This window comes from Cydia amplana, chromosome 24 (genome assembly GCF_948474715.1).
Source record: "Cydia amplana chromosome 24, ilCydAmpl1.1, whole genome shotgun sequence".
Classification (NCBI taxonomy): domain Eukaryota; kingdom Metazoa; phylum Arthropoda; class Insecta; order Lepidoptera; family Tortricidae; genus Cydia; species Cydia amplana.
Genome location: NC_086092.1, coordinates 3,507,117 through 3,520,437, shown reverse-complemented (window position 1 = coordinate 3,520,437; position 13,321 = coordinate 3,507,117).

Below are 13,321 nucleotides of genomic sequence, written 5' to 3'. Positions count from 1 at the left end.
AAAATAGGATCGTGAATCTGTTTCAGATGTGACTGTGTTTAACATTGAACAAGAAATATTATGTGCATTATTTTAGTTGTTCGTTTTACGTATTAAAAATAAATATACTGATTTATGATGGGCGTTTTAATAACACTTTTGTCATATCTGCCTTTTTATGCAGCGTAATACGAATAAAGATTTTGTATTGTATTGTACTATAACACCCCGGGGTGTTGGACCGGGGAAGTTTTACACTAAATAAAAGTACGATACAAGTGCGGAAAAGAGGGAATTCGAAACGAGTGGCGATAAAATAAATCACGACCGAAGGGAGTGTTTTAAATCGACACGAGTTGCGAATTACCTATTCGCACGTGTATCGTACAACGTTATACAGTACATATGGCCCTTTAAACTTTGTGGCGTATACTTACTTATCATTTCAACATCATATCTTAATACAAATCTGCGTAATTCATTAATGCTGCGTTTTCTCATCATTTTCGACCCCCGACGCAAAAAGACGGTGTTAAAATACGTTTGACACCAATGTCTGTCTTTCTGTCTATGTGTCTTATATTTACTACCTATACGTATTATTATGTCCTCTTGTTTTACACTCTTTAATTTTCTATCTTGTATAATATAAATGCTAATAGATGGTGTTTACGATGTTGTAATGTCGTAGCTCATTCCACTAAACGGTTGTATTTGGATGCGGACGTGCCCCTTCACACGGTGCACTGTAGGGTGGACACACTTTCAGTTTAATAGGAGCCAATATGCATGTTGACTAGATTTATTTTATTGCCTACTAGCGACTCGCCCCGGCGTTGCACGGGTTAACAAATTATACATTAACTCTATCTATTAAAACAACTGCATCAAAATCCGTTGCGTAGTTTTAAGATCTATTATGCATACATAGAGACAGACAGCGGGAAGCGACTTTGTTTTATACTATGTACTTAGTGAAGTTAAGTTTATTTTATGGTTAAATGGATTATTTGAAAAAGAGAGGAGGCATAAGCCTGAAATTGGACTCTAAGTCGTAAGATTGGGTGGATTGGTATGATTGGATGACATATGATAACGATTTTGATGAAATTTGCTATATGAGGGTTTTTGAGGCGAAAAATCGATCTAGATAGGTCATCTCTAGGGAAACGCGCATATTTTATGTGTTTTATAATTATGACAAAAAGTTACAAGATAACGTTGCCAACGTTGGTCGGACAAGACAACTTGGTTCATGTATTTCTAGAGCATGATCAACCCCTTAAAGTTAATGACAGGAAAGAGATATGTAACCAATTCTCATCAGACAGGAATAGTTTATTGAACTTAAGCAGGCGTGTCTCACTCCGCGATTTAATCGCGCCGCTAGAAGTACATGCGAACCACACCAATTGTGGTGTCTAGCCATAGTAGTTGCCGCGCACCGCTACGGAACGGACGCCTGCTCGCGCTTGCGCTAGCGGTCATATCTGTCGTAATAGACGCGTTTTGTTAGAGAGTGAATCTTCTGTACCTAGTACTATTATTTATTCTGTAACTTAAGACAATATATTGCTCGGGACTGTCCCGCAATTCACCCACGAATGTGGCCACCCTACTCTAAGTTTACTGTTTGTTGACACGCCATGTTATTGTCACGTGCTTACGGCTTTTAAAAGCTTTATTGCATATGAGAACCTTTTTATTTCGCGCTCCAGTGTCTCTTGCAATTTATTAGTATGGTTACCCTAATGTCACAGGTGATATTGCGGTGTAAAATGCATAATGGTTGATCTTATTTGATACAAATTATTACATTTTTATACTCACGAATTGAATACGTTGTATTTATGAAATGGTGGCTGTTTGTTGTAAGGAGGTGTATCAAAAATGGTGAGCTGATTTTACATAGATTAAATACAGAATAGATCCTTAGCAAAGCTCGGTCTCCCAGATATTTGTATAATGTAGGCTAAATACAGGGTGTCTCTGACCATGGGGCTTTAAATCTAGGGCTCGATTCTACTCGCTAAACTGAGCTACTATTATTATGGCACCAACCCCGAAATCCCGAAAAAAAATTTACTTTTTCATACATTTTGGCTGATCAGATGTCGACGTTTTCTATGGAAAAGCCAAAAATTTTCCCCGATTTTAGGGTTGGTCCCATAGTAAAAGTAGCTCAGTTTAGCGAGTAAAATCAAGCCCTGAATTTAAAGCCCCATGGTCAGAGACACCATGTATATGAAACATACATAGTAGGTACAAATGTATTTGACGATTGTACACAAAGCTGTAACTACGTCCGACTGTACCGGACCTCAGTCTACTTAATAATACACTCGCCTGCATTTTATTACAACGGCCAGACGGATCTAATATTAATGCAACTCCATCGCACGCTGCATTTTATTGCACCAGGAGTTACAAGGCGAAATAATTTGATTAGATGTTTGAGTTGACTTAACGGTAAGTGGACACCGTAGGATATGGATGCCTGTACCTCCAGGGGTGCAGTTCAATCGTTGATTGGAAACGCCAATCGAAATTTAAAATAATGTATGGAAATTGGAAATACACACATATTATGACATGAACAGCGTGCCAAACGATTTTGAGTTTCCAAAACGCCCGTTTTGGAAACTCAAAGTCGCATACAAAATGAGACTTAACGCATACGCGTTCGTCACGTCACGTGTAATACTCGTAAGGGCTCAAAAAATGACAAAATCTATTAACAAACATGTCATCCATAATTTCCTCAAGACTAGTCCAAAACCAGACGGAATCCATTATACAAAACAATACATATCAATTTAAGAGCACTCCTAAACGATACATTTGTCATACGATCTAGTGACGTACTTAAAGCATTATCGATAGTAATTAGTGTTGTACGTTGCACACCTTATGATGGCGAGACTGCACTTTGCAGGGACTATTAGTAGGGAGGGGGTGGGATAATGAGTTGTCGATAAATGTGTAATGGTATCGATAAATATTATTAACGGTTTTATTTATGATAAAAAAAAACATTTTAAATGTTTTATTGGTTTTTATGTAAATAAATATTGTTTTTGTAGCTACAAACCAAAAAATAGTACCTACCTATAGTGTCTCAAAGGACTGTCTTATTTCAAACATAGACAGAGAGAGTCATACTATCTTTGTCTTACACTAGTACTAGCACGCAAAAGAAAAGGATGAATATAGTTTTTTTGTTCCTATTTACTGACAAATTGGTTTGACCATCTATACATAATTAATGAAAGTATTTATGTTAATACTAATTAAAGATCACCCTCTCAGGAATAGTCTGAATTGTTTATTTGAATTCTTTTAATGTTAAGATCTTTACCTCTAAACAAAATCAAAAAGATAATTTATTTCGAATTCAAAATATATCTGTTATTTTGTGACCAAGTACAGGCAGTGCCGTATGAGACAAATTATAAACAGCATAATACGAGGGTTGTTTGAGAAGTAACTTGGTTTCATATCAAAAAATAATAATATTGCAAATGTATTTATTTTATTTCTCTACGTAATCCCTCCGAAGTTCTACGCACTTGTCCCAACGAGTCTGCAACTTCTCTATGCCTTCACGGAAGTGCGTTTCTTCAAGGGCCTCGAAATACGCATTGACCTCCCATATAACCTCCTCATCGGACTTAAAATTTCGCCCTAAGAGAAATGTTTTCAGTTTCGGGAAGAGGTGATAGTCCGACGAAGCCAAATCTGGTGAATAAGTAGGGTGTGGAAGAAGTTCCAATCGTAACTCCGAAAATTTTTGTGCAGCGACACGACTTGAATGCACCGGAGCGTAGTCATGGTGAAAAATCACATTATTTTTTGCAAAACCTGGACGTTTTTCAGCTATTGCCGCCTGTAACTGATCCAAAAGTGATGCGTAGTATGCTCCAGTTATAGTTTTTCCCTTGGCCAGGTAGGCAATTAAAAGTATCCTTTTGCGTCCCAAAACACAGACGCCATCACCTTTCCAGCAGACGGAATGCATATGGCTTTCTTTGGAGTTGGCTCACCATGACCAGCCCATTGTTTCGACTGATGTTTCGTCTCCGGGATGTAGTGATGGATCCAGGTTCCATCCATAGTAACAAAACGGCGAATAAAATCTGTTGGATTTCTTTTAAACACCTGCAAATCTTCATCAGATGTTCACATGCGAATACGCATTTGTTCTGGAGTCAGTAATCGCGGCACTTACCTTACACAAAGCTTTTTCTTGTGCAAATCGTCGTGTAAAATAAAATGCACCCGCTCAGAAGAGATGTTTGTGGCTTCAGCTAATTCGCGTATTTTCAATCTTCGGTCGGCTAAAACTAAATCATGGATTTTATCGATGATTTCGGGTAAAAGTGCTGTTTTCGGGACTCCAGGGCGAGGTGCATCTTTAATGCATGTCCTGCCTCGCTTAAACTCATTTACGCAAAGTCAAATCGTTCCCTAGGAAGGACACGAACTACCCAACGTAGGTAAAATCCTTTTATGGATTTGTTTCACAGTTTTGCCTTCCAAAAAAAGAACTGAAAAACTCCACGAATTCCAATTTTCTCCATTTTCCCGCGTAACTCAGACCAGTTTTGTTTGAACTACTGTCAAATGTCAAATTCCTGCCAAAAATGACATGACGCCACATATTAAATATGTTTAATTACTAAACTAAATCAATACATACAAAGTTGACGCCAACGCCATCTATACGTAGGCGAAACAAGTTACTTCTCAAATTACCCTCGTAAAATTAACAAAAAAAAAACAAAACCCAATACCGATTTACCCCCTTATTCATAAACGTCTGCTAAGTTAATCAGTTGATGATCGTAGTTTGTCCCTCTCTATGGCATAATGACAGATAGGGACACACGACGATCATACGTTAAGTTATAGTTCGTTTTTTTTTAGCATTAGAAAGAACTTGAAAGAAGGTAAGCGATCTTGACATGTCTTTTAATTGAAAAACGCTTTTAAAAAATCAGTAACTATTCCTTATGAAAGCAGAAGAATATAAATGATCGTATTAGATTCATAATTATTACATATTTGCCGTAACTTATTTTTAAAATGTGTTTTTCAATAACGCCATTAATATGTATCGATATCGATATAGTATTCATCGCCATTTCCCCTCCCTATTTGCCGCAATGCTATAATTTCGTACAAAATACAGCACTTACCGCGCGGTTACTTTCGATACTGCCCCTCTCGACAGCTACAGGATGCTTTTAAATATTAACATCGGAATTTCTCGGTAGTTTTATAACAATACTAGAGACCCGCCCGACTTCGCACGGGTAGTTCAACGAATTTACACAAAACCTTTACAAATTATACACCAAAACCTTCCTCAAGAATCACTCTCTTAATAGGTATGTGAAAACCGCATGAAAATCCGTATAGTAGTTTTTGAGTTAATCGCGAACATACAGACAGACAGACGCGGCAGGGTATGTATTGATTAAGTAGGTCTGGCGTACAGAAATAAGTTAACTTAGAGTGTGCACTCCATTATAGATAAAAACCTATATATAATAAGTTTCAAGCAAGATTCGCGAAAACTTATTAAAGGTTGTCTGGAAGAGATCGCTTCTTAGCGATGAGACCGCCTGTTGTTACCTAGCTTTTAACTGTATTTCTTTAGTTGTTACTTCCCCATTCCGATAATTGCAAAATTTGCCACATGGATTTTTTTTAATATCTCTTATCTTGTCTAAAATTTTCTACAAGCTGTCTATTTCCAAAAAGGAAATTTCCTTGGCCCCTTGTGACATTTTCCATACATTACCAAAATCCTTCCAGCGTTTTTAAAAATTTTAATAGTGTACACATCATAATATGTCTTCACAGGTACTTAAAACGATCGTCTTTTCTAGTACGGCTACCATCAGTTTGGCACTGACATAAACGCCATCGAGAACGTAATTTACTTACGTACACATCTCGCTCGTACTCGCATATTAGATTAGTGTAAACGAGATGTATAGAAAGTAAATTACGTTCTCGATAGCGTAAATGTCAGTTTTGACACTGTCAGTGACTCATGGTACGGGTTTAGATCTGTCGAATAAAACATGATTTAAACAAAAATGAAAAATAATCCACTGAATATAAAATAACCAAACTCCCCCTGTATGCACCGTAATGAGTAAGCACGTACACTCGCGATGTATATTTAAATTTGATACAGGTACAGTCGTATACACCTGTATATACACAATATATACATATACAGGGTGTACGTGAGACGAAAGCTAACCTAAGACGTCCGTAACGTCTGTAACGTCCGTTACCTCGGATATATTTCAAGGGTTCAAATACTGGTTTATACCCGTTTGCTTGAGAAATGTTTGTATAGAGGGGTCAACCAGTTTAGGGATGTTTTTGTGAAATATTTGTTTGAGACAGGGAGATCTGAATGTATTAAATGAAGGCGGGTTTTTAAATGTTGTTTTTCTGTATTTTTCGGGATGTTTTGATTATTTTTGGGCGCACTGAGAGTGATATTCGTTATTAGATTTAAGTAAAAATGTTTAGGATTTTTTTTTGGTTTGTTTCAAAAATTTCGTAAGTCAACAGTTACCTAATATTTTTTCTATAACCCGTAACGCAAAACATACTCGTAATGCTAACATTTATTCTTAAGAGGAGGGGTAAATCCAGGAAATTAGAAAAAAAAAAGCAAAAGAAACTTGCGACGGAAGATATCACGTTCGCGCGGGTTTTATCCACGTTTTATCGTTTTTCGTCACACCCGTCAACTTAATTGTACAATAGAGCGCATAATTATCCATATACATATTTACAATAAATAAGGTCAGATAGTTATAATAAGTACCAACTATAATTATTATATTATAAAATAATGACATGTACCAAAATATTTGGCTTCTACTTCTAAAATACTAAGACAAATCGAAGTAGGTAAAGATTATATTTTTCAAGTTATTAAGAAAAACCTGAAGAATAAAAAAATAGATAAAAAAAGTACCTCTAGAAAAAATCTACGAAAAATAAATAGCACCATATTTCATGTCTGAATATCTCCTAAAAAAACGTTTTTTTAGAGAGCTTAAAGAAGTAGGTACCTAAATTAACTTTCTAGTAGTAGTTCTAGATTGAAAACGACTTTTTCTGAATTAAAACGAAATAAATTCAAATATTTCCTTTTTTATCATAATTATTTTATAAACGAAGAACAGGCAGCCTAAAACCCCTAAAAAGCGGTCACATTTTTTACTAAAAAATATTTAAAATTCAAAAAAGACAAGACATCATTTTTATAAGAATTTTTCATATTTTTTGTCTAGAATTTGCTAAAAAACGAAAACTGCTATAAATATTTTATTGAAAGGTGCGGGTCAAATTGTTGGCTACAAGGTCACGTCACATACGTCACGGTAATTGGACAATATAGCGGCATTACCCATATATTTACGACGCCCGGCGCGTGTAAATATTTAAGGAGCCGGCAACGGCTTTATGGTCTGGGGTCTGCGGTAGGGAAAGGAGAATAAAATTGCGGAAAAGGGGAATTTTTCTTTTGGTGAATGAAAATTAGCTTATAGATATGTAGAAATAAGTATTTGGTAAAAATTTCATTTTTTTGCAAGATTTTATCGGTGACTGTACTTTTCTTTCAATAGGCAACTACCACTATTAATACAACTATTAATAAATATTATTTCTACATTAGTACTACTAATGTAGAAATAATATTTATTAAAAATTTTAAAACCATAAACATATTAAATAACAAACGTACAATAAATATTAACCTAAAATTAAAACTGCCTACAAAACTACAACGAATACCTACCTACCTAAAAAATAAATATAGCTGGTCAACCAAATCTTGTCAGTAAAAAAAGGCGCGAAATTCAAATTTTCTATGGGACGATATCCCTTCGCGTCTACATTTTTCAAATTTGCCGCCTTTTTCTACTGTCAAGATCTGGTTGACCAAGTATATAATATAATATGGGTGACCTAGCCCAATATGTATATATTAGGTTAGATAGAAATATATGTAGAAATGTGTTTTCCGTAAAAAAATCATTTTTGGTACAAGCTTTTATCGGTGACTGTACTTTTCTTTCAACAGTGTGACTACTACCAATTAGGCACTGACATAAACGCTATCGAGAACGTAACTATTAGTGCGAGCGAGATGTATAGAAAAGAAAGTAAATTACGTATACGTTAGCGTACCTATATGTCAGTTTTGACACTGTCAGAGCCTCATGGTAGGTACGGTACAACTACCTTATATTCTTCGAAATTATTGTAACAAACCCAAACATTAGGTTACGTTGTTTTGTCACAGAGTCCCTATGGCCACCTCCTGTGTGCATCATCAGATCAGCTCGATGGTACTATAATATTGCATTGTCACCCGACTTACATATGTACCTATGTACCTATGTAAAGTTTCAGCTCAATTGAATAATGGGAGTGGATCTAATTTAGCTTGCAAGATTTAACCACAACAAACATTTACAAACAAAAATTGCAAGTTAAATAAAAGCTTGTAAAAAAATTGCAAATTTATCAACGTAGAGGTAGTTTGCTATATTTATTTGATTATTACTTATTAGGTATATGTTGTCGGAATAAATAAAGCCAGACACATCTACCTCGACATTTTATGTTTTTGTTATGATTATCTACCCTTTATGTAGGTGGGCGTTTTTTTTTTGGTGTACCCTATACTTTTTTTTTCAAATTTGGGATTTTTTATGTTATTTCTACTCAGAATCACGAGCTCTTTCTATCCTAATAGGAGAAAAAAAGTGTCCCAAGGTTTTTAGTTCCATTGCGTTACCATTTTTCATAGACTTTGTATGGTGGTCGCGCAATGGAAAGATCGAAAAATGTGTCATGATTTTTGGTAATTATATCAAAAAGTGTAAGCAAATATGAATTTTACTTGGCAACTTTCTGAAAATACCTGAATTTAATATTAGGGTAATGGGTAATGTTTAATGACTTACCTGGCAACACTTGAGTTAGCAAGTGGTAGGGGTAAGTGGGAGTTAAACGGACGGTTGTGCAGACTCGTTCACTTGGATTGGGGAGTCAAAGAGAGAACATCTTGATGGTAACGGGTGAGCAAAGTTAAAGAGGCACCACCATTTTATAATTAGAGCAATCATAGATAAATTTATAATAAATGTATGGAAATTTTGGGACACTTTTTTTCTCCTATATATTAGGATAGAAACAGCTCGTGATTCTGAGTAGAAATAACATAAAAAATCCCAAATTTGAAAAAAAGTGTAGGGGACAACAAAAAAAAACGCCCAGGTACATGGGAATGCCGCCTCCGTGATGGGCACTTTGCCTAGGGGCCAAAATTTTGAAAGTGTTAAGGGGCCCACTGATTACCAGTCCGCCGGACGATGTCGGCCTGTGAGTTCGGAGCTGTCAACTTTTTGTTCTAACTGACAGGCCGATATCGTCCGGCGGACTGGTAATCAGTGGGCCCCTTTAGGTAAGTATTTTTAAGAAAATATATTTATTTAATGAATGTATGTATTATTATTATTTTATTAGTTAGTATCTTAAGTATTATTATTTAATTTAGTTATTAATATCTTTAAATATCATCAAGCTTTTTATTTTCTTACTTTTACAGTCAGCATCAAATAGATAGTGACGGCCAAAGTGGCCAAATATATCGTGACACACCTTTATTTCGTCGGATGACAAGTAAAAGTCACTAAGTACTATCAAAAAATTAAACTAACAATGCACTTTATTACACATGTAACACGGTTTATTGTCCAATAATTTCAATGATGTTAGTTAGTGACTTACTTGTCACCCGACGATTTGTATCGTAACAAAGGTGCGTTATGATATATTTGGTCACTTTGACCGTCACTGTCTATGTCATGCTGACTGTACTAATTTATTTGTGTAAATAATTAATTTCAGCATATTTACGTTATTTTTCTATTTCCCCCAAACTTTTCTCAACCGTAACTCCTTCAAGAAACTAAAAGCCGAAATAAAACAATCGCAACCGACAAAACATTTTATTTACGACCAAACTTGCCAACTTTGCCCCATGTGCGGGCAAACTTATCAAATTGAAGATTAGAGGCCTAATTATTTTATATTGCCTTTTTATTTAGTCTGGGGACCGGAGTTTGAAAGTTTTAGAGGAGTTTTATTTGATTTTAGATATTTTCTTTTTTGGTTTCGTTATCTTATATAATAAAGGATCGTTCCACGACAGCTTCACTAACTAAAAGCTAGAATTTGAATTATCATGACTCATGAGAATGTTAGAAAACCAATTTGGCTTAACCCATTTAAATTAAAAGTCATACAGACCACAAATTGGTTTCTTAATGTCTTTGTATGCTCTTAAGAGCCCATCAACGTGCACACTAGCGCCACTGCTAAATAATCGTGATTATTTCAATTTAACGAAAGATATTAAAAAAAGGGGGCCGCTACGTACAGTATCTTGTATTAAAGTACCTTTTGAATATATCAAACTAGTTTCTATGTTGCTGGATTCGTCAGTCTATAGGTACCTACACTCAAAACAAAAACGGCCGTTTTAACTTTGGACGCATAGATTGACGAATCCAGCAACATAGAAACTAGTTTCATGTATTCAAAAGGTACTTTAATACAAGATACAGTACGTAGCGGCCCCTTTTTTTACCAATCACGATTATTTAGCAGTGGCGCTAGTGTGCACGTTGATGGGCTCTTAATTGAATGCTCCTAATAAGTTAAACGAGTTTTTCGGAACTTATGTACGAAATATCATTTGATATTTACCAGTCGCTTTTCGGTGAAGGAAAACATTGTGAGAAAACCGGACTAATCCTAATAAGGGCCTAGTTTACCCTCTGCACGGCTAGCACATGATTACCCGCGGGATAGCTCGCGCCGCGAGAGACGGCAGTCGCCCGTCACAAATTTCTATCTCTATCTGTCAATTCCTCGATTTTGGCAGCACGAGTTCGCACATCGAGAAAAGAGTTCCACGAGAGAGAGCCATCCCGCGCGCGACTTAGCCAATGTGGCCATTTATACATGGAACAAACTTTTCATTCGTGGCAACACTGAATCGGTAAAATAATAATCGGATAAGTAATGAATAGTCAGCCTTAGAAACGGAGCGTCCCTAGTCACGATAACTTTGTCTCTTTCTCGCAGTATGAAGAATAAGAAATAGCAAATATTATTTTTAAGTCGAAAATGTCAGTGTCAATACTGTCAATCAAAATTTGATTCGCTTTGTCGTTACAAGTTGGGATATATTATTATAATTATCTAAAGATTACCTACCTAATCATTAAAATACAACTCCTTACGAATAATTGGCGTTTTGTTAAAAGTTTTGGCTAACAAAATACCATCTTTACGAAGAAGTCAAGTTGTAAGTACGTACACAATTCAATCTTCATAAAGCTCTTTTCCGTTGTCTTTTGCAAAAAAATTACATTCCTTTTAAATCTTATTTACAGACTAAATATCTTATGCTAATCCCCGACATATCTCCCTTATGGCTTCGAAGATAGATTGAATGATAATCATGCACAAGCCTGTCATCAAACACGGAGGTATTCTCTACACCTAAGCATGCTGCTGCTAACCGCAGCCCTCCTGCCATCACGGAGGACATAGAAGGGCTCAAGTTGGGAACCTACTCCGTGCAAGGACAGTCGAGTGTTGATAACACTTCTCAAATAATGTGACTTTTAAATAAATACTACCAAAAACTTTAAATGATTTTATTTACTTTGACCTTTTTGAGATAGGTACTCAGATTTAAGTACGATTCGTCGGAGTCGGAGCGCATTTCACATTTGTATGCCCAAAGCCGCTCGGATGGCTCCGGACGGATTCTATCGCTTCTGCCACACATTATGTAATAGGTACACTGAAAAAGCACTCCGGCGCGGCCCAACTCTAGCCGGTCGGTGGGAATCGTAACTTAAGGATTAGGCTAGTACCAACTCGTACACTACAAAGTAAGTATTACGGCTGTGGTCTTCTGTGAGGTGGAGGTTGAGTTGAGCTGCCAGATTCATTATTTGCATTCTTTGTGGAATGATGTTTCACAAAATTTCGTCTAAATCGGTTCGGCGGATTAAGCGTCAAGAGGTAGCATATAGTCAGCAGCAATAGTTGCTAAGCGGGCGAGGTGTTCAAAATTACCTTGACGCGCTCTTATTCTCTTAACAATAAAGTCGCGTCAAGATCATTTTGAACACCTCGCCCGCTTAGCAACTATTGCTGCTGACTGTACATAGGTACATATTTACTTTTGCATTTACTTATTATAAGTAAGGTTGATCGCAATATTCAGGTCGGGATTGTGTTGTTTATATCCCGCAATGAATGGAAACACCTAAGGAGCGACATAATATAGGTTGTCAACAATAATTGCATGTAAAAATACGCGTGTAAGTAAATATAACGGGTTAGCACTGATTGATAGCACGTAATTGTTTCGCGGATTAGCAATGTACTATTTTTGTATCAATTATTTATGTTTCTATTAATTATCCCCCAGTCAATTCGCCACCAAAGGTTTGCTTTGTTGATGAGGTCGTGGTCGTACAATCATAGGCTTAGATTTTTTTCTGTCGGATTTTCGTTTAACTTAAGAGAACGAACAAGTCATTGTGAAAAAATATAATCATTTTGATATTAATGGCATGATCATGAAACTCAAGATTCAAATTATACTTAAACAAAAAAGTGTTGTAGTATGAAATAAATATAAAATATGGAAAATTATCTTTCTTTTAGAACAAAAGTCAACAAAACTTCGACCAAATGCGCTTGTCGCGACCCTCTAGCCTCGAAGACAATTTCTCTCATTTTGACGTTCAAACGCGGGACATTTTGTCTCCCATAGTACACTCGTGCTACGATTTTTGAGAGTATCCCGCGTGGAACTGTCAAACGACAAAATTATGTCGCTTTGACATTTGTCCGCGAGACAGCGGGTTGTCGCGCGGTTCTTATGCTACCGATTCGCGAGAGAGCTCTATGTCGCGGCATTTTCTCGCCTGTCGACTGTCGCGCCCATCATGTGCTAGCCGTGCTGGGTTGGAAGGTCAGATGGTAGTCGCTTTCGAAAAAACTAGTGCCCACGCCAATTACTGGGATTAGCTTTGCCAAGCGAACCCCAGGCTCCTATGAGCCGTGGCAGAATGCCGGGACAACGCGAGGAAGAAGAATAGAATGATCCTAAACGTAAATAATTAACCAATGTGACAAATTGTTATTTTCTATGTATTATAGTATTTGTATATTATATATACCGTTGTCTGAGTACCCACAACAC